Source organism: Myotis yumanensis, unplaced genomic scaffold (assembly GCF_028538775.1).
Source record: "Myotis yumanensis isolate MYYU_CA2020_CCGP unplaced genomic scaffold, mMyoYum1.0.hap1 SCAF_11, whole genome shotgun sequence".
Lineage (NCBI taxonomy): Eukaryota > Metazoa > Chordata > Mammalia > Chiroptera > Vespertilionidae > Myotis > Myotis yumanensis.
Genome location: NW_027223762.1, coordinates 56,273,382 through 56,293,828, shown reverse-complemented (window position 1 = coordinate 56,293,828; position 20,447 = coordinate 56,273,382). Strand labels below are relative to the sequence as shown.

Sequence of the window (20,447 nt, the reverse complement as noted above, 5' to 3'; positions counted from 1 at the left end):
GACTCCTGCCCCCAAGAATCACAGATGCAGCCCCAGCTCTCAGGAGACCAAGCCTCCTCCCTGGTGGTTCCATGGACGGTGATGCTGGGCTCCCAGCTGAGGCCTTTGGGGAAAAGCCCAGTAAGTGCTTCCTGTCCTGGGCCCCTGCTCTGTGGGAAGAGCTCAGGAGATCTATCTCAGTGCAGTGGCGGGTGCAATGGCCTGAGCTCACTCCGCCTGTACAAGCTTCCTGGGCACACCAGGAAGTGGCAAAGCCCGCCTGAGCAAGCCTCCTAGAGCCACTACACAGTACCCTGATCTTTCCTACCATTGGCTGCCCTAAGGATTGTATAAACTTCTGATTGGTCCAAAATGTTATATATACTGCTGCACTTACACAATAAACTTAGATCTGTGTCACAGAACCCGGTCTCCGGAGTCGTGCATGCCTCGTTAGGGCTCCGTCGTCCTCACCCCGGAGGGACCCCCTGCTTCATCTGGAGCCTCGAGCACGGCACACACCAGGATGGGTGAGTGACCCCCTGTAACGATGGGCAACCTTCCCCCCTCAGCCCGAGCCCATCAGGCTCATGGGCTTCATGCGTTGTTACAGAGTAGCCGAGTGAAAGTAACAGAAAAGGAGCTACAACAGCTCTGGGATGTCCTAATAGCATTTAACCCTTGGTTGCTAGAAGCCCCCACTTGGGACCCCAGTACATGGGAGAAAGCATTACAGAAGATAAGATCAGCAGAGGTCCATGAGGGAAATACTTTTCCGCTTTCTCTCCCACCTGCTATTTTAGCCATCTTAGCCTGCCTAAGCAGGGCCCCGCCGGAGCCTGCACTTCCCATCCCGGAGGCTCCCTCCGCCACCGGCGGTGCGGGCGGGGGAACAGAAGACCCTCTGCCTCCCTGTTCCCCTCCAGAGCCCTCTGCCCCCGCAGATTCCTGGGCTGTTTTCGACAAGACAAAGGTAGTTTCTCAAAGCTCCAGGACGGCTGAAACTGAGACAGCAAAAACCTCTAGCGAGGTGAAAGCAGGGGAGTCTCGCCAGGAGGCTGCCTGCCAGAGTCACTCCCCCGCTCCCCTCGCAGAGCGAACAGAAAGTTTAAGTGCCCAGCGGCCCCCAAGTAACCCTTTCGTGGGGGACACGGATGATAATCCATGGACGGGGACATATCGATCCATGTGCAGCCAGAGGGATAGGGAAAAGACATCTCTAGGGCTAGAGACCCCTGGCCTCTTTCCTGTGAATGTTAACCCCACGGCCCCAGCAGATCCGTGGACCGCCTTTACTGAGAAAAGACTAGAGCAGAAATCGGCAGAAAGCGAAAGTAGACCATCAGAGCCGACAGAGGGCGAAACAGCGCTAGCTCAGCGAAACAAAGGCGCTATAGAGAAAACCCAGAGTCAGGGAGAACCCAGCAAAGTCACTAGGAATCCCTTTGTAGGGGATACAGATGATAACCCGTGGACAGGATTATATCGATCTCTATGCCAACAGAGGGACCAAGCAAGAACTTCCCTAGGGTTAGAGCCGCCTCAACTATTCCCAGTCAATGTAAACCCTACCGCTGCACAGCCCCAGGCTTGGCTGCCGCCCGATCAGAAAACCCTCCTGGCCATTAGAAAAGCAGTACAGGAAGACGGACTCTCAGCCCCGTATACTCAGCAACTGTTAGAAAACTTTAGCATACAGTTAAATTGCCCATATGATTGGAAAAGTCTCGCTCGTACTATCCTCCAGCCTGGGGATATGATACAATGGAAAGCTCTCTATTACGAGCAATGCGAACAACAAGCGGAGCGGAATAGAGTAGCAGGGCTTAACCTTCCGGCACACGCCCTCCAGGGAGAGGGACTGTATGCCTCGCCAGCCGCTCAAGCTCAAGGGCCAGCCCAATACTTCGATCAGGTCCCCCTTTGTGCGATGAGAGCCTTCGCCCAAATTAATCCTAGGGGCAAGCCAGCGCAGCTGTCTAAGTTAGTACAAGGCTCAAATGAAGGATTTTCAGAATTTTTACACAGGGTCAGAGAGGCAGTAGAAGCCCTTACAAGGGAGCTTGTATGGGAAGGAGCTAATGCAGAGTGCCGACAAGCCATTGGGCCAGTCAAAGCCGGTTCTATCGATGACTGGGTATTAGCTTGCCGAGATGCAGGCAGTCACTCCGCAGCGGCACTAGCTACCGCCCTAGCAGCACAGCTTAACCTCACAGGGCAAACAGTGCCCCAAAAAGGTGCCTGCTACGAATGCAAAGGAATAGGACATTTTGCAAAGGAATGCCCCAATAAAGCAAGGAGACAGGGGAACAATAAAAAGCCCCCGTCGGTATGTCCCCGCTGCTGTAAAGGCTTTCACTGGAAAAGGGACTGCCAATCAGCAAAAGACAAAGAAGGAAACGCCCTACCGCATTTAAAAGAGAAGGGGGGCAGCTCTCAGCCCCACCAGTAAGAGAGCAACGGCAGGGAGTCTATTGGGCTCTACCGCTAACCCAGACTAAGGCTTTCCTCACGTTAACAATAGAAGGACAGGACATAGAAGGGCTAGTAGATACTGGAGCGGATATTTCAGTAATACAAGAACAAAGGAGAAGCACAAAATGGCCGGCCATAGCCGGCCCGCTAGTTCAGGGAGTAAGCGGTTTTAAAATGACCACCCAGGCTGCAGGTGACCTGGAATGGAGGGATCCGGACGGCAACAAAGGCACTTTCAGGCCATTATTTATGACTGGAGTTCCACACACCCTATGGGGACGAGACATTTTACAAGCAGTTAACGCGACTATATCCACGCACGCGCCCCCCCCCCCTCAATTCTAGGGGCTACTGCCCACCCGTCATTACCCGAGCCTATTAAGCTAAAATGGGATACTCAGGATCCCATCTGGGTGGAGCAGTGGCCTCTTCCACAAGAAAAGATAGCAGCCTTAAAACAGCTGGTACCGGAACAATTAACAGCAGGACATATAGAACCCTCTTTAAGCCCTCACGATACCCCAGTATTTGTTATACAAAAGAAAGACAAGAAAAGGTGGAGATTTTTACAGGACCTTAGAGCTGTTAACAAACACATGAAGAAATTGGGACCCCTGCAACCTGGGCTCCCTCACCCATCAGCTATAGCAAAAGGAGCATAAATAAAAATAATAGATATTAAAGATTGTTTCTTTTCTATCCCCCTACACCCAGAGGACCGGCAATATTTCGCCTTTATGGTACCATCCACCAACCACCAATTACCAGCAGAAAGATACCATTGGAAGGTCCTCCCACCGGGAATGAAAAATAGCCCAGCAATCTATCAGGCCTTTGTAGGGATAGCCACTAGGCCCCTAGCAAGCCAATGTTTCATCACCCATTACATGGATGATATCTTGATAGCCCACCGGGATCTGGTATGGCTTGAGGCCTTTCAAGAAACTTTGATAAAGAACCTGAGGCTCTTAACCTGACCATGGCACCAGAGAAAATACAGACTTTCCCAATATTCCTTTCTAGGGTATAAAATTGAAGAACATATTAGGCCAATAGCCCCCCAACTAGAAATACCCAAACAATTAACTCTCCACGAGCTCCAGGAGCTCTGTGGACAAATCAATTGGGTCAGATCTAGCTTATCAATAACCACTCAAACGTTAAACCCTCTTTTCAGTCTTTTAGAAGGAGATTCAAATCCCCTTAGTATAAGGAAGCTCACCTTACAAGCAAAAGAGGCACTGAAAGCAGTTAACACAGCCCTCCGAGAGCAAAAATTAGAAAGACTTGACCCTCTGTCACCTATACAAGCGATAGTTCTAGCCACCTTAGGCACCCCTACAGGAGTGTTATTCCAGAATGGCCCCCTCTACTGGGTACACCTAGCATACAGCCAACTGCCAAAAATAACACCCCCCACCACTGCCTACTCCCTTATAGGAAGGAAACTTCGAAAAGCTTGTATTACCTTGTATGGCAGAGAACCAGACACCCTTGTTCTGCCATACACCCTCGAGCAGTTAGAGCAGCTATTAGCTGATGATATTGATACGCAGCTATTGCTATTACATTTTCCAGGGCAGGTTGACAGTCACTTACCTCAGGACAGAATCTTACAAGCTTTACAGAAAATCCCGTTGGAAACCTATGGCCTTAGCAGACCTAGTTCTAAGCCTATTCCCCATGCACCCTTAGTTTTTACTGACGCTAGCAAAAATTATTGCGGGGCAGTAATAAAAAGTCATCAGCCACACTGGAAACCTTATTACTTCAAGTACACTTATACAGGATCAGTACAAGTAGGAGAACTGTTAGCCATTGCATATGCCCTAACCTATTGTCCAGACATGCCTATCAACTTATTTTCAGATAGTGCTTACGCTGTTCAGACGGTTAAGGCACTAGGCTATCCCACCTTTAGAGCTCAAGAGACACCAATAGATAAGGCATTAGAACAAGTAAAAAGCATATTAGAAAACAGAAAACATCCTTGGTATATCCAGCATATCCGAGCTCATACTGGTTTACCTGGTCCTCTAGCAGAAGGAAATCAACAGGTAGATAGACTAGTACTAACCCTAACCCCAGTAGAGGAAGCCAGACTCTTACACAATAAATTCCACATGTCAGCCGCCAGCCTACACCAATTATTCCCCAAACTCACGCTTGCGGCCTGTAAGCACCTTGTAAGAGCATGCCGCAGCTGCGGGCCATTACTACCCTTAGGCCCACTACAACCACAGGGAACTAACCCCCGTGGGCTGCAAGCCAATGTGCTGTGGCAGGCGGATGTTACTCATATTCCCTCTTTTGGGAGACTAAAATATGTCCATGTCATTATAGATACTCACTTAGGAGCAGTGTATGCTCACGCGGCAGCCAGTGAACGCTCCTCACATGCTATCACTGCGCTGCGGAATGCGTTCCTTATGCTAGGTTTCCCGTGGGAAATAAAGACTGACAACGGCCCCTGCTACACCAGCCAACAATTCCAGCAATTCCTAAAACAACACCAAATCTAACATACAACAGGACTTCCCTATAACCCACAGGGACAAGCCATAGTAGAACGACAGAACAAAGAACTAAAAACCCAGATTCAAAAAGAAAAAGAAGGGGGAAATACAGGCACACCCCAACAACTATTACAACAGGCCTTATTAACTCTCAATTATTTTCATTTTGCCCCCGACGGTCTTCCTCCCATTTTCAAACATTGGGGAGGTCTCAGAGACATACCAACACCTCTCCCCTTGGTCCGGTGGAGAGATCCACTAACCGGGGCTTGGAAGGGCCCCGACCCACTCTTAACCCAAGGGAGAGGGTTTGCTTGTATTTTTCCAGAAGGTGAGAAAAATCCCGCGTGGATTCCTGCCTGTAACATCAAACCCTGCACCACCAGCGATGAGCCGTAGACCACCATCACCATCACCCTCGGTAGAGGAAATGGAGGACCTGACCATGGAGGACAACCAGCCCTGACGGTGGAGGCAACCAAGGCACTGATGGGCCCTCAAGAACCTACAGGACCAAGCTGCACGCATGGCCCCAGAAGGCAATCCATCGGCAGGGACATTATTCCTATTAATGTGTGCCATCTGTGTAACGCCCATTCCAGTGAGAAATGCCTCCTGGGAGCGCAAAACATTAGCAAATCTCCTTAAAGGTCCATTCAGCCAGGCATTCCTAAACAGCACCTATCAGCTCCAGCGAGAAATCCTAAGAATCAGCAATACCCGAGTAAAGCCCATTGAGTTTAGTTTCTTAAGTGATGCCCTCAGCCGTCTAACCTCCTGGTTAAACCCAGCCAACCTCCTCATCTGGGGAGTCATGATAGTAGGATTCGTCGTAGAATAGTATTATTTCGCTGTTTATACAACATGTTCCTTAAGCTAAGTGCCCAGCAAGCCATGATCATACACGTCCAGCAGGCGCTAATAAGAAAAGAAAGGGGAGATGTGGGAAGAGCTCAGGAGATCTATCTCAGTGCAGTGGCGGATGCAATGGCGTGAGCACACTCCGCCTATACAAGCTTCCTCGGCACACCAGGAAGTGGCAACGCCCGCCTGAGCAAGCCTCCTAGAGCCACTACACAGTACCCTGATCTTTCCTACCATTGGCTGCCCTAAGGATTGTGTAAACTTCTGATTGGTGCAAAATGTTATATATACTGCTGCACTTACACAATAAACTTAGATCTGTGTCACAGAACCCGGTCTCCAGAGTCGTGCATGCCTCGTTAGGGCTCCGTCGTCCTCACCCCCGAGGGACCCCCTGCTTCACTGCTCCACTTGCTGACCTTCAGGGCCTTGGGTCAGGGAATGGTCAGGCTGTGGGACAGAGACACACCCAGTCAGATCACTCAAATGACAATTCAGCGGCCACTTCTCTCAAGTTTCTGAGTCCACAGGCACCTCATGCCCACACCCTCCTCACACACACACACTGTCACTCAACCCCAAATGGTGGCTCCTGGTATGACACCCTGGCATCCACCCCCCTTATTCTGATCCCATCCAGCCCCATCCAGGAACACATCTGAGGACAGCAGGAGACCACTGTCCACCATGGTGGCACTGACACAATGATGGGTTCCCTCACACAGACTGCAGCGCCCATTCAGCTGGAGTTGCTGGCCCTCTGCTCTGTGGGCTTTGCAGCAGCAAGTGGCCGTGCTGGGGAGGCCCATGGGTCAAGAAGCTCCCTGTGGCCTCTCGGAGCTGAGGACGCCTGCAGCCACAGCCGCAGCCACAGGAGATCCACCCTCAGTCCTACATCTGCAGGAAACCGAATTCTGCCCACAACCGGGGTGAGATTGGAAGCATCTCCTTTCCTCCTGGACACTCAGGAGAGACCACAGTCTCAGCCAAAACCCTGGTCTTGTGAACCCCGAATCAGAGGGACTGCTTATGCCATGCCCTGCTCCTGACTGCAGAGGCTGTCAGACAGTCACCAATGTGTACTATCACTAGGTTAGTGATAACAGCAAGGAATAACTATGCCGCATCCTTTATCAAATCAGGTTCTCCGTCCTTAGTTGACTTGTATAGAAGAGCCTTCCTATTGGAGAGGGTGCTTGTTCATAACACAATTTCCTGAAAGTGAAAGTTACCTGTTGCCTTGATGGGAGACAGTTCTCTGGGGTCCCTCATGGTTCTGCTTGTCTTGCACAGGGCACTGTCTGCCCTTGTTCCCTGGTGTGTAGGAAACTGTTTTGAAAGAGCATGTCAAAGGGCAGGCTTGCATTCTGTCCTAGGAGCTGCAGATGAGGTCTCCCTTTGAGCCAAGGGCAGGCGTTCTCACTGCCCATTATTAAAGCCATAGGTTTTTCTAAGCTTGCAGGTCCTTTTCTGTGATGCCACCCACTGTGTATGCAGATGTCACCTTCCCATCTTCACATGGGATTTGGGGCTCAGAGATCTGGCACCAAAATGGTGATCCTCCGCTGCTGTGTCATAGTAATAGATTCTCCTTTCTCTCTGACCCAGCAGTTTGATGGAGTCAGTTAGCATTCATGGGACTGTGGCAGGCAGGCAGGTTATGCTGGGGACAGTTCTGCTTCTGGGCTCACACAGAATGCAGTTTCTTGTGGTTATAGGACTAAGGGCGCCAGTATTTTTCTGGCTGTAAGCAGAGGCTTCCCCCAGCAGCAAGAGGCCACCCACAGCTTCTTGTCACATGGGTTTCCCAACATCATATAAGGCAAGGGGGCAGCAGAGAGAGTGTACTAGCAAGAAGTCAGTCACAACATTGACATTCCAAGTCACTCTCAGCGGGAGGGGATTACACAGGACGCAGGGAACATTGGAGGTCATCTCAGAAGCAACCCATAGCAGTTTCCAGTATCCACCTGATAAGTATAAAGCCTTAAACTGCTCATTTAAAAGAGTGAACTGTGAACCAGGTTTCCTCTCTTCTGAACCCCTGCAGCTGCCCGCCCCTCAGCCCTTCCTCTCTGGTCCTTCACAGAGGCCTACAGCTGACCTTCTCCACCAAGCTGCACAGGCCCCACTCAGCCTCCACCCCCACCCTGCACAGGACCTTAAACTGCCTCTCTGCCAGGTCTGCACAGGGCCCGAAGCTGACCTTTCCCCATCCTCTAGTTCTCAACAATCTCATTGTCTCAGAAACTACCCAAAAGACTTATTAAAGCTAAGTCTTGTGTATTAAACTACTGCTGAGATGAGACAGGCAAAACACACTGACTTCTTTTTATTTTTAATAATTCTTTATTGTTGTAAGTATTACCTATGTCCCACCTGCTGTAGACCAATTCCAGCATGTCATAATTTTAAGAGTTTCATCAAGAGGTTGATGAGACCAGGGGACTCAACAGGGTTGAGTCACACATGTAGTCAGCTGTTGGAAATGGCTAAAGGCATTTCCCCAAACCTGAACAAAAAGAAGATAAACAATCCAATCAAAAAATGGGCAAAGGATCTAAATAGACACCTTTCAAAAGAGGACATTCAGAAAGCCAAGAGACATATGAAAACATGCTCAAAGTCACTAATCATCTGAGAGATGCAAATCAAAACAACAATGAGGTACCATCTCACACCTGTCAGACTGGCTATCATCAACAAATCAACAAACAACAAGTGCTGGAGAGGATGTGGAGAAAAAGGAAGACTTGTGCACTGCTGGTGGGAATGCAGACTGGTGCAGCCACTATGGAAGGCAGTATGGAGGTTCCTCAAAAAATTGGAAATGGAACTCCCATTTGACCCTGTGATCCCACTTCTAGGAATATATCCCAAGAAACCAGAAACACCAATCAGAAAGGATATATGCACCCCTATGTTCATAGCAGCACAATTCACCATAGCTAAGATCTGGAAACAGCCTAAGTGCCCATCAGTAAATGAATGGATTAGAAAACTGTGGTATATCGACACGATGGAATACTATGCTACTGTAAAAAAGAAGGAACTCTTACCATTTGCAACGGCATGGATGGAACTGGAGAGCATTATGCTAAGTGAAATAAGCCAGTCAATGAAGGAAAAATACTACATGATCTCACTCATTCATCGATAATAAAGACCATTATAAACTTATGAACAATAATAGATACAGAGGCAGAGCTGCCTCAAACAGATTGTCAAACTGCAGCAGGAAGGCCGGGGAGGGTAGAGAGGCAGGAGGGAGGGGGGGGGTAAGAGATCAACCGAAGGACTTGTATGCATGCATATAAGCATAACCAATGGACATAAGACACTGGGGTTAGGGGAGGCCAGGGGATTGTCAAGGGCGGGGAAAAAAAAGGAAACATATGTAATACTGTTTGTAATACTTTAAGCAATAAAACAATAAAAAAAGAGGTTTGTGATTTATAAAACAGGAGGGACATAATTTGGTGAGCTTTTGGCCGTGGGCAATACCTAATGCCATTTTTTTAGGATGTCACTTTACACATCTACCCGTCACTGCTTCTATGGAGAGGAACTCTCGCACAGTATTGCTGGATGCACATTTTCCACCTGGCCTATCTGGGCTGTCAGGCTTGGCGGCAGGCTGGTTCCGCATGGGGCCCACCCTCATCTCTCCCTCTCCATGAGGATGCAGCCCAATGGAGGCAGATTCTGAAAGCCTGAGGTCTCAGTGGACCCCATACCAGTTCACTTGCTTCATGTACTACCAACCCTTCCCACAAGGCGGCATGGACTCAAAAATGCACCTCAATTTCAATGCAACCACAGGGAAGCCAGAAGGCAGACTGGATTAGAAGGAGAGAGGGGAGGCCATTACATCCACCCTGAGGTCACACAAACTGGATCCCTGGCTGTTTGCAATGGCTCCGAACATTCCTCTTCCATCAGCTAGAGAACCGAGAGGTGACTCCCCAACATAACACCCCCTGCTCTATCTTCCACCCACTTCCACACTTTATATTCAGAATCTGTCGTCTCAGGTGCAGCCAGCGATACCCACGGCTACATTTACTCAAATGCTGTCTCCTTTTAGTTCTGCCAATAGCACAACCCAATATCGACATACCCTTTCCCACAGAAACATAAACTAGTTTCATTAGAAAAATCAAAACGGCACAACAAAGCAAACAGATACTCCTTTGTACCCTCCCACATGCTACAGGATGTGGAGTGGCTGGCTCTGCCCCTTTAGCTGGGTCCCCAGAAAGTGCAAATGGAATGACACCTGTCGCCCCAACCTTAGTCCCTCGAGGACAGCATCTCTGGAGACAAGAGGACTGGGTTACGGTTGTCTGAGATGCTGGTTGTCTGAGACGACGGCTGGTACCCCAGAAAAGGATGAGGCAGGCAGAGGGTTTCATGCCAGGGACTTAGAAGTGACTCAGCACAAACTCCCCAGCGACGGTTTTGAGCCTGGGTCACTGAAACGACTTGGGTGTTACTCAGAGAAAGGAATCGGGGATTACCTGAATATTCCAGATGTGCACACACTTGTCAAAGGAGCCGCTGGCCAGGTACTTGCTGTGGGGGCTGAAAGCGACACTGTAGAGAGGTTCCTGGTGTTTGGTGAGAGTGTGGATGCACACGCCGCGCTCCACATCCCACAGCTGGACGGTGGAATCGAACGAAGCGCTGAGAAAAGGGAGGAAACATCACCATAGACACGGGGGAGCTTTCTTCTATTTCTCTAATACGTACATGTATTATGTTTGGTTTTCCTTTCACAGCTTTTACATTTCCAGAAACAATAACAGGTACACTTCATCACGGCTAAAGTATGACTCAGATACATTGACAACAAAGCCATTGTTATAAAAACAATTCCTTTCTTCTTTTTTTGGATGGTTATTGGGGAAACAATGATTTCATGTTCATTTGTTTCTGCATTTCTTATAGACACAGACATTAAATATGTCTATAGAATAGTTACTACATTCCCTTAAATGTAGTAAATTTAAAATACAACATTTAGTTCAGCTGGTGTTGCTCAGTGGTTGGGCAATGACCTATGAACCAGCGCACATGACTGGGTTATGGGCTCGATGCCCAGTGATTGGCATGCAAAAGGCAGCCAATCAGTGGTTCTCTCTCATCATTGATGTTTCTATCGCTCCCTCTACCTTCCTCTCTGAAGTCAATTTAAAAAAATGAAAAAACAAAAACACAACAAAACACTTATGGTTACCAACCAAAATATTTGGAAAAATGGCAAATTAAGGGAATATAAGTTTTAGTGCAATGGGAGTTAAAATACAATCACATGCAAATATGCCATCGTATTCCGAGAGTTGCAAGTTTTCTTTTCAAACGTAAAAGAAAGAACACATACAAGAGCTGCTATTTGGTGTTCTCTCTCTCTCTGAACGGGGACTCGCCGGCACTGCTTGTCCCCTTCATACTTGACTGAAAGGACAGTGAGCCTCTCAGCTGATGCAGGAATTCCTTCCTTCCCTGTTTTCTAAGAAGAGGCCTTTGGTAGAGCACTTTCAGCTACAAGGATCCTTGCTGCTGTGAGACTGACTGGTCTGTGCAATGCGTCAGAGATGGAAAGTCCTTCCGTATCCACAGGGCTGTGCCACCTGCCACCTGTCCCCAAACACCCCTGCTCTGCAGCAGCAGAAGAAGCCTGCCACTGCTTCCAGGGACCTGGATGTGGCTCCCCAACATTGTCTACTCCAGGGGAACACACCCCCTCGCTATGTACACGCTGCATCCCGACCCTGAAGGAGGCCAGCATATCCTGGCACAGAATCTCTTCGGCTTCTTTTTCTAGGCATTCTTATTAAACACAGGACCTGGATGGAGTCCCATGAGTGCTGGGCCGAGATAGTTCTGTGCAGTGCAGCCTGAAGTGATCTGCTTCTGGGCTGCCCATGGAAGCCACGTCCCCTCTCTCCAATTCTAGGAAGAATCTGCTGCTGGAGGGGGGAAGGGCGGTACACTATATATAGTTCCATCAGCCCTGGCTCTGGGTGGGGGAGCCCTGTATTCCAACTCAGAATTCACACAATGGTTCCACTGGAAAAGGACGGTATGAAAACAAGGTACACAGCCCTCGTACTACCAGAAGGGCCATAGTTCACTGACACCACCACTGCAACAGTCTATAATTAAATGAAAACCATCATGTCAGAAAATTCTAAGCAGAAAAGGACAAAGGAATGGAACTGGTGAGTATTTCAAAAGGAGGCACGCTGGGCTGTGCAAGACGGATCCATTCAGTGTGGTGGCCCAACCATCCAAAGCTCATCGTTCTCATGAGAACACTCTTGCTCTGAAGGGAGACACAATTCCTTTCTTTCATTTCATATTTGCTTTCATGGCAAACCAGCTGGTCAATAAACCAAGCCAATACTCCTCAGGTATCCAACAAGAGACACCTAAATGTCTCCCTGAATTTTAAGTCTTACTAAATTTGAATTAATAAAAGTTTCATTTTAAAGTGATATGTGGCTGCCAGGCTGGCATGGCTCAGTGCTTGAGCGTAGACCCCAGAACCAAGGGATCCCCGTTTCATTCTCAGTCAGGGCCCGTACCGGAGGTGCGCTAGGGGCTATGCAACCTATTATGCTCTCTCATAATTGATGTTTCTCTATCCACTTCGCCACACTCCTCACCTCCGCTTCAGTCCCCAACCCCCGACTCTCTCTGTTCCCTTTCCCTTCCTATCTCTGAGATCAATAAAACATATATACCTAACAAGATATATGTGGATAATATAGACCCTATGAGACAGGGAATTTCAAGACACCAGGAAGCTGTCGTGAAACAGTCATCCCTGCATCTCGGGTAACCTTTCCTCCACAAGACCACACGGAGAAATGTACGGGACCATTAGTGATCCCAGTAGAAACAGGAAGCTCACCATGGGACATGTCCCCACTGCCCTTCCCACTCACCACCTCCTCCTGGGCTGAGGCACCTCCTTCAGGAGCAGTTTGACAGGAAACTGCCGAATGTCAATTGCAATTTGGCGATTTCTGCCCAAGGGTTCACCCAAGAGTCTCATAGTTGATTTCTGAGACGCTATTTTCCTCCCTGACATAAAGCACAAGAGCGAAGAGAGGATTTTTTTTCCTCTTGTTGATGCTGGGAGCTTACCCTGACATAATTGAGCAGCTGAATTCAATATTGGATCCACCTACCTGTACACTTGTGATTTTGTGAGAAAGACAAATCCCTACTGTTAGCTTCATCACTATTCTGCAGCCTATAATTATCAGCTTCACACTGAATGAGATCCTTAACACTCCTGTGGGTGGACAAGGCTGTAGCATTGCATGGTATTGCAAACAACAACAACAACAAAAACAAAAAACTATGGACAGGGGAAAGATGGGAGCTGCCTGAAAGAACACCAGACTTCCACCAACTCCAGAGAGAGATCTTGGGAAACAGGCATGACACAGCTCTAAGCTGGGCTGGGAGAGTGTGATGCCAATCAGGATCTCAAAGTGTGACCACAGAAAAGGGGTGAAGGAGAGAAAAGACTGCCAAAGAAGCTAAGGTCAGATCATGGACGGCCTGGACGGACATGCTAAATATTTGGGATTCATTTCTCGTTCTTCCCAGGGAGCTCAGGAGGAGGGCTGTGTTGGATGCTTGTATACAGGTATGGAGATAACATGGGCCAGAAGGTGAGAGGTCAGCAGCCCAGAGAGGCCTTCCGGTGGCTCTGATTGGAGGAAGGGGCACAGCTCATGGAACCTTGAAGGGGTGACCTCACTTCCCTGGGGACAGATCCCCAACAGAAATGGGCACCGTGGTAACCAGGTACCCACATTCTAGAGACAACTGCCTTTCCAGGTCACTTGAGTGGAGAAGGTCAGGAGACCAGGATGTGTCTCTTTTGCTTCCCATGCTTCTGACGCTCTGGGCAGAAGAAAGCCCAGGGTGAGAGATGTTTCTCTTGCTGCAGAAACAGGCGCAAGCGCCACCACCGATACCCCTCGCCCTCTGGCAAGAGGCACACACAAGTAACCTAGGCCAGGCCGCATCAGGTCAAACATGGGCGCCAACTGGGGGTCACACCAGGGGTTAGCCCCACACCTCTTACCACTCATCCCGTTGGGGTGTGAGTGTGTGTGTGTGTGTCAACAGAATGATGAGGGGAAGAAATCGGGGGATGAGGGATGCTCGTCCCGGGCTCTGGAGCAGTTGGTAAGTGTCAGAAGCCTGGAGGGTGTAGGAGGGTGTGTCATGTTCACTGCCCAGGTCATGGCTCACAGGAAGGCAAGCTGAGTGCTGGGGTCGGAGCTCCGCTACCCACTCGTTAATGGCAGGGGTGCTCAAGCGGTCATCAACTTCACTCCCTGCCTGGAGGTCTTTGCAGATGCCCCTCTCTGCCTGATCTGGGGAGCAGAGTGGGTGATGGGCATCTTCCCCACTGGTAATGCCGGGGCCCCTGATGCTTCCTGGCCTGGTATCGGGCTGTGTCTTTGCAGAGCTCCAACAAGGGCAGCGTAGAGGAGCTGGCTGACAGATTCACTTATGCCCTCAACGGGTACAAAGGACAAGTGCGTCAGCACAGGAAAACCGTCCAGTGCCAAACTGAGGTGAGAGCTGGCCCACACCCAGGACCCTGAGGTGACTGGGGTGGGCCCAGAAGTCAGGCTCAAATCTGGGGCCTCAAAGTTCTCACAGGCCCACTCCCAAAGTGATCTGTACCTTCAATCCTCCTGACCAGGTCCCTTGTAGGGGAGAAAAGCAGTCTTTCTTCAAGTGCTTGTTGGGATCAGAGAGGAAGCATTTGATGCTGTCTTTGCCTCATGCTCCTTTCAACTGATGAACTCCCTTCCCCAAGTATCCTGTGGAACAGCCCCAGCCCGACTGTCCTTGTAGACCTTCTCCAAGCCTTACACATCATTCCACTGGAGAATGCTGTGTATTAAAAAAAAGAAAAGAAAAAAAGAAAGAGGGGGGAAGCGGGAGGGTCGGGGGGTTAGGGGCGTAGGAAAGGATTAAGGTGTGGAATACTTTTCTGTGCAACCTATCACCTCAGACAGACGACGACAAACCATTGCAGGGCAGCCAGGTCAGGAGCTCTGGCCTTACCCAACTCCATATCATCCCAACAAGGACAGAGTTTGCATCAGTGATTCAGGCTTTCCCTGTGGCTACACCTTGACACAAATCAATTCTTGCTAGCTCGGCAGGGTTGCCAGGCACATCCTCACTGTGTCCTCATAGACTACGTCTGCCATGACACAGGACCACAGATTGGGTGGAAGGTTCCTGATGCCTCCTGGCTCAGTACCCACTCTGTCTTAGCAGAGCTCCAAGGAGGACATCATTGAGGTGCTGGCCCATGGACCCGACTACACCACCTACGGGGTCAGGGTGCAGGTGCACCAGGCGGAAGACACAGGCCAGTGCCTGTCTGAGGTGAGTGCTGGCCTTGAGGGTCTCTACACCCATAAGCCCAACACAACCTGGCATTGCCCGCAACCCACACTCAAATCTGGGGACTCCCCGGGCACCCTCCCAGGACTCTCCATAGTGTCCCACAGCCCCAAGAAAAAGAAATGCGGATCCCCACGCCCCCCTCCAGCTACAGGGGACGGTAGAGAGACGCTCCTCACATATTGGTAGAAATATCAGAGACAGAAATGTTGTCTGACTTCACAGTGGACCATGAGCACTCGGGCACTTCGCTGTTTGTGTTGCTTAACCTACACTTGCCACGTATCCTCTGGAGCACTCAGCTCCACTGTCCTTGCAGACCTGGTCCAATCGGGGAGGTCGTTTGCCCAGCGATGCAGCCTTTCAGTGGCGTTGGACATGGGCCTAATGCAGTTCAGCTGCCATGTCAGCAGTGCTGCCCGCAACACTGATGTGTGTCGGAATGGACTGTGTTAGGTTGCTTGCTTGGGCTGCCATAACATAGGACCACACTGGGTGGTGTTCACAGCAGACATTCATTTTCTCACAATTCCGGAGGCTAGAAGTGAGAGGTGGTGCTGTCAGCGGGGCTGGCATCTCCTGAGGGGGTTGCTCCTCAGCTCGTAGATGGCTGTCTTCTCTCTGTGTGTCAGATGGACTCTCCCCTGCACTGCCACGTGCCCTCCCCTCCTCTTCTAAGGACACTGTTCAGATTAGATGAAGACCCACACCACTGTATTCACGTAACCCGAATGACTTGCTTGAGGACTAAAACTCAAATGCAGACACATGATCAAGTTCTAGGGGTTGCAAAGTCATGGGATTAGGGGTACACGAGTCAGAGCACAGTACATGTAATGTCCCCGGCTGGCTGATGGACGCCCACTGCTGGTGGAAGGACGAGCACATGTACAATTTGAACGGCTGCAGGCAGATTCCAAACCCAAAGGGCTGTGGCAGGGACGTTGCCAACAGCAGTTTCTGATGATGGCGGCTGCCTTGCTCCCAGCCTGGCCCGGGAAATCTCACTCATTGAACTTTTTACCTGGCCGGCGTCATGTTGTCCAACTCAAACACAGTGTTCCTTCCCTGGCAATGGCCTCAGGGGGACACTGAGGCACCTGTCACTTTTCACCCACCACATGGATTAGCTCCTCCTCCCCGAATCCTCTGGTCAGATTCCTGCCCCGTGATCGCCTTTCTCCCATCTGCAGTCTCCAGGCATTTGCCACCTTGCGGAATCTGCAATCTCCATAATGAGGGTCTTAAAATGCCCTTTCCTGTAAAAGGATAAAACATAACTTTCTCTTTTGAAGTCAAAGGCATTCATAGGCCATATCTACCCTGTACACTGTTTCCACGCTGGGGAACGACAAGGTTCCCACACCCTTTCCACTCATGTCAGTAGCAGGTAAGTCTCGGGTACTGACAGGGAATGTCATGCAGGACAGTTCCCAGTTCTGACCTGCATGCCCTTGAGCAGACATTTGATATTTCCTAAGCCTCTGTGTCCTCATCTGTATAACGAGGACGTTTCTTGAGGAATCGCAGGGCCCGGGCTCTTCATTTAAACTATTCCTACAAGGAGGTTTGTTGATCCTCAGCTAAAGGGAAGGGGGGAAGGAAAAAACATGCCGAGAAGGTGTCAATTGGATGAACATGCACGGAACTGCAGTGGCACTTTGAAGACCTAGAACCCTGTCCAGCCGGGGCACTCCTGTCCCGCCACTTGCACACGTCCTAGTGGGGCTGGGACCTCCCGAGCGAGCTCCAATCCTCCATCCTTGTGGGATTCACCTTCATGCCGCTGACATGGATGTCCTTCCTTCTCCCTCCCAGTGTGTAGCTGAGCAAACTGGTAACCTGCATGAGTCCTGCAGGATGCGGGCCCTCCAGGAAGGCACCTCGGAGAAGGTGGCCATGGCCATGGTACCAGCTTTCTCGGGGGGAATCGTCCCCCATGTCTCCACGCTGGCCCTCTCCAGAGCCCAACGGTTCCAGGACAAGCTTTTCACTAGGTGAGCACACACTCGTGACTCTGCCCACTGCTAGCTCTGAGGCTTGAAACGTCACCACATCTTCCCGAGTCTCAGGATGCTCCTCTGAAATGTGGGCTGCTGGGTGGTCAACCTCATAGCACTGCTATGGGGACAAGCCATGGCAGGTCTCACCTGCTCCCTGGCTCTGCAGACAGGGTAGCTGGACGTGCGGCGGTTGTTGGTGGCAATTCTTTCACTCTGTCCCACGGAAAGAACTCTGACACACCCATCAGTGGCCTGTGGCATCGGAGGGTGGAAAAGTACATGGAAAGCAACCTGTTAAGCAGTGTGAGATGTCACCTAGCCGGTCCTGGTCCTTGGTGTAGCCACACTGGGGATTTCTGGGGAGAGCAGGGGCCCAGGCCCACTCAGATGTATGGCATGCTTCTGGTTGGAGTTTCTTTACTCGACAATGTGCATGCACTTTTGGAGCCACTTAGCCTGACTCGAGGAATGAAGCAGACACAATCCCTGGGCCACAGTTCTGGGCAATGGGTCCAGCATCACGCTGTCCATCATTCGCAGGTCGTGTCCACCATCCATCAGGGCTGATGCCATCAGAGCGTTTTTTCCATCTGGAGGCACCCCTCCTTACAATGACCGGGGTGACACAGCGCAAGACCAAGTCATAAAGTGAGTGGTCTCCGGGTCCGGAAAGAGGGCCCCCAGAGTCAGCATAGTGGGTACTCTGTTTGTGGGAGGGAGGGTGCCTGGCAGAACCCTAATCTTACACATCATCTGATTCCCAAGAAAGGCCAGAGCTCTGGAGTCTTCTATTCCAGGAGGACAGGAGTCAAAGACGACAGTGGGTGGGGTCCCGGGCCTTGTAGACCCAGAGGGGACGCTGGGCTGAGTTGTCCCTCAGAGTCCCCTCCCCCCCAGAGACCCACCCCGCGCTGCGTGCCCCTCTCCATATCCATCTCCCCTGACCACCGTGGCCAGGCTCAGAACAGGATTGTGGTGAGCAGGCTGCTCACAAGTCTGTCTCAGTCCACAGCACAGATGTCCAGGGCCTGGAGGGTGGGGCTGGGCAGTGCACTGGACCTTCTGGAGAGCCGCCAGTGGGAAGAAGAGTCTCACACAGACTCCGTGTTGAACCTGCTGGATATGGGTCCCACACCTGCTACAACCAGGACAGCCACCCAGGGGCTGGGGGTGGCATGGGGCTGTGCCCTGGGTGGGCAAGGGGGGCCTGCACAGAGGCTCCGATCTAAGCAATTGTGCCATGGGAGGGCAGAGTGGAAGGAAAGACCAGGACTCAGACTCTGCTGCCCTCCTGCCTCTCCCCAGGGCCTTTGCTGCGATGGTGGGGACCTGGCTGGACCAGGTCCAGGGTTTGGGACAGCCCCTTCCTATCGCCTGTTCCGAGGCAGAGCAGGCCTTGGTGCCCGTCAACTCCCCTGCCTCACACCTGGTGGGCCACGCCCAAAATCGATGGTTGGAGCTGCAGCATCTGGAGCCCACCGAGGCAACTCCACAAGGTGAGGAGCACAGATCATCTGGGCAGATCATCTGGGGAGGGCAGGCTCACGGGCTGGAGCTCCCTTAAAGGCGGTGGGCCTCTTGCCTGTCTGCGCAAAGTCACAGAAAAGCCAGGTGTGTGAGTCAATCTGTCTCTCTCTCCTGCTCCAGGTGCACGCCCTGAGCTCCAGAGCTCTCCCGAGCCAGAGAAAGGGCCTGCTCAGGGGCCAGAGCCTGGTCCAAGGACAGGCCCTGCCCTGGCCTGGCCTGGCCCTAGGCAGTACCTGAAGCCATTATGGAGCCACCTACTGGCTGTGCTGGAAGCCTTCTCTCTTGCTGTCAGAAGAGTTCTAGGCCATTATCTTAAATAATTCAGAGGAATACATCCCAACTGTACATTTTCAATAGTAAATAATGATAATTTCTAAAAGTACCTACCTATTTATGTAGACTATTTCCCATTAAGTTAAATACTCTTTTTGAATAAAAAATTGCTGATTAAAAACACGTGGATACCATGTCTACTCTTGTACCTATACGGAATCCCATACACACACACACACACACACACACACACATATGTACCCATATATGCTGACATGGAAGGATGCTCACTGTATAATACAGTTTTAAAATAAGTTTTGAAACATTTAATTTTTTCCTGATTACTATGTATACACTGATAAAATGGGGAAATAAAATCTGGATAAATATACACCAAAATGTTAACACTACTGAACTGTCAGAAGTGAAACTCCTAGAAGTGACAGTTTCTTCTCATTTTGCTTTATGTATAGGTTCTGGTTGACACAAGGATCATACCTCCAATAGACAGACAGACAGTAGAGAGAGGAAGGGAGAGGCAGAGAAAAATCGAGGAGAGGCGCATCAGCCGCCTCCTGCCCACCCCCGACATGGAAATAACCGCAGAACCCTGCCATGTGCCTTCCCTGGGAACTGATCCGGAAACCTTTCAGTGCAAGGGGAGATGGCCCATCTAATGAGCCACATCAGCCGGGGCTAGACTCAATCTATATTTTAAAAATGCACTTTTTTGACTTCAGGGAGTTAGAAAGGGCGAGACAGAAACGTAAACGATGAGACAGAAGCATTGATCGGTTGCCTCCTTCACGACCCCTATTGGTGATCCAGTCTGCAACCCGGGCCTGTGCCCTGACCCGGAATCAAACCAACTGTGCACTCCTGCCCGGATCGACCACTGGGCGACACTGGCCAGACTCAATCAAATCTTTCGAAACTTTCCCAAGTGCCAATTTGTATCTTGCAATGGTGTCATGAAAGGAAAATTGACTTAATGGGGGGCATCCTACTTCCCTCCTTGTTTAGCTGGATTTGCTAATTGGCCAGAAACAACCACTACACTAGGTCTTAACCGTATTTAAAATCACTAGGAAGCGCAAGACCATTGCTTTGGTTGCAACAGGAGTAACTCAACACAACTCCCTCCACTAAACACTTCCTTAATCATTTCCCTGCCTCCATGAGCCCAGAATTTAACTCACCAGTCAAACTCAGCTTAGGAAGAGGCAATGGTTCCACTGGAACAGGACGGTACGGAAACAAGGTACACAGCCCCGGTTCTACCGGAAGGGCCATAGTTCACTGACACCACCACTGCAACAATCTATAAGTAAAATGAAAACCATCATGTCAGAAA

At 50.3% G+C, this 20,447-nt stretch overlaps 1 long non-coding RNA gene across 1 annotated transcript; it reads left to right on the top strand.

The window, feature by feature from the left end:
- Positions 1-403: 403 nt before the first annotated feature.
- Positions 404-6,165, top strand: LOC139020099 (uncharacterized). The gene is made up of 2 exons (XR_011473191.1): positions 404-509; positions 5,299-6,165. It is a non-coding gene; the product is annotated as an uncharacterized lncRNA (long non-coding RNA).
- Positions 6,166-20,447: the final 14,282 nt, after the last annotated feature.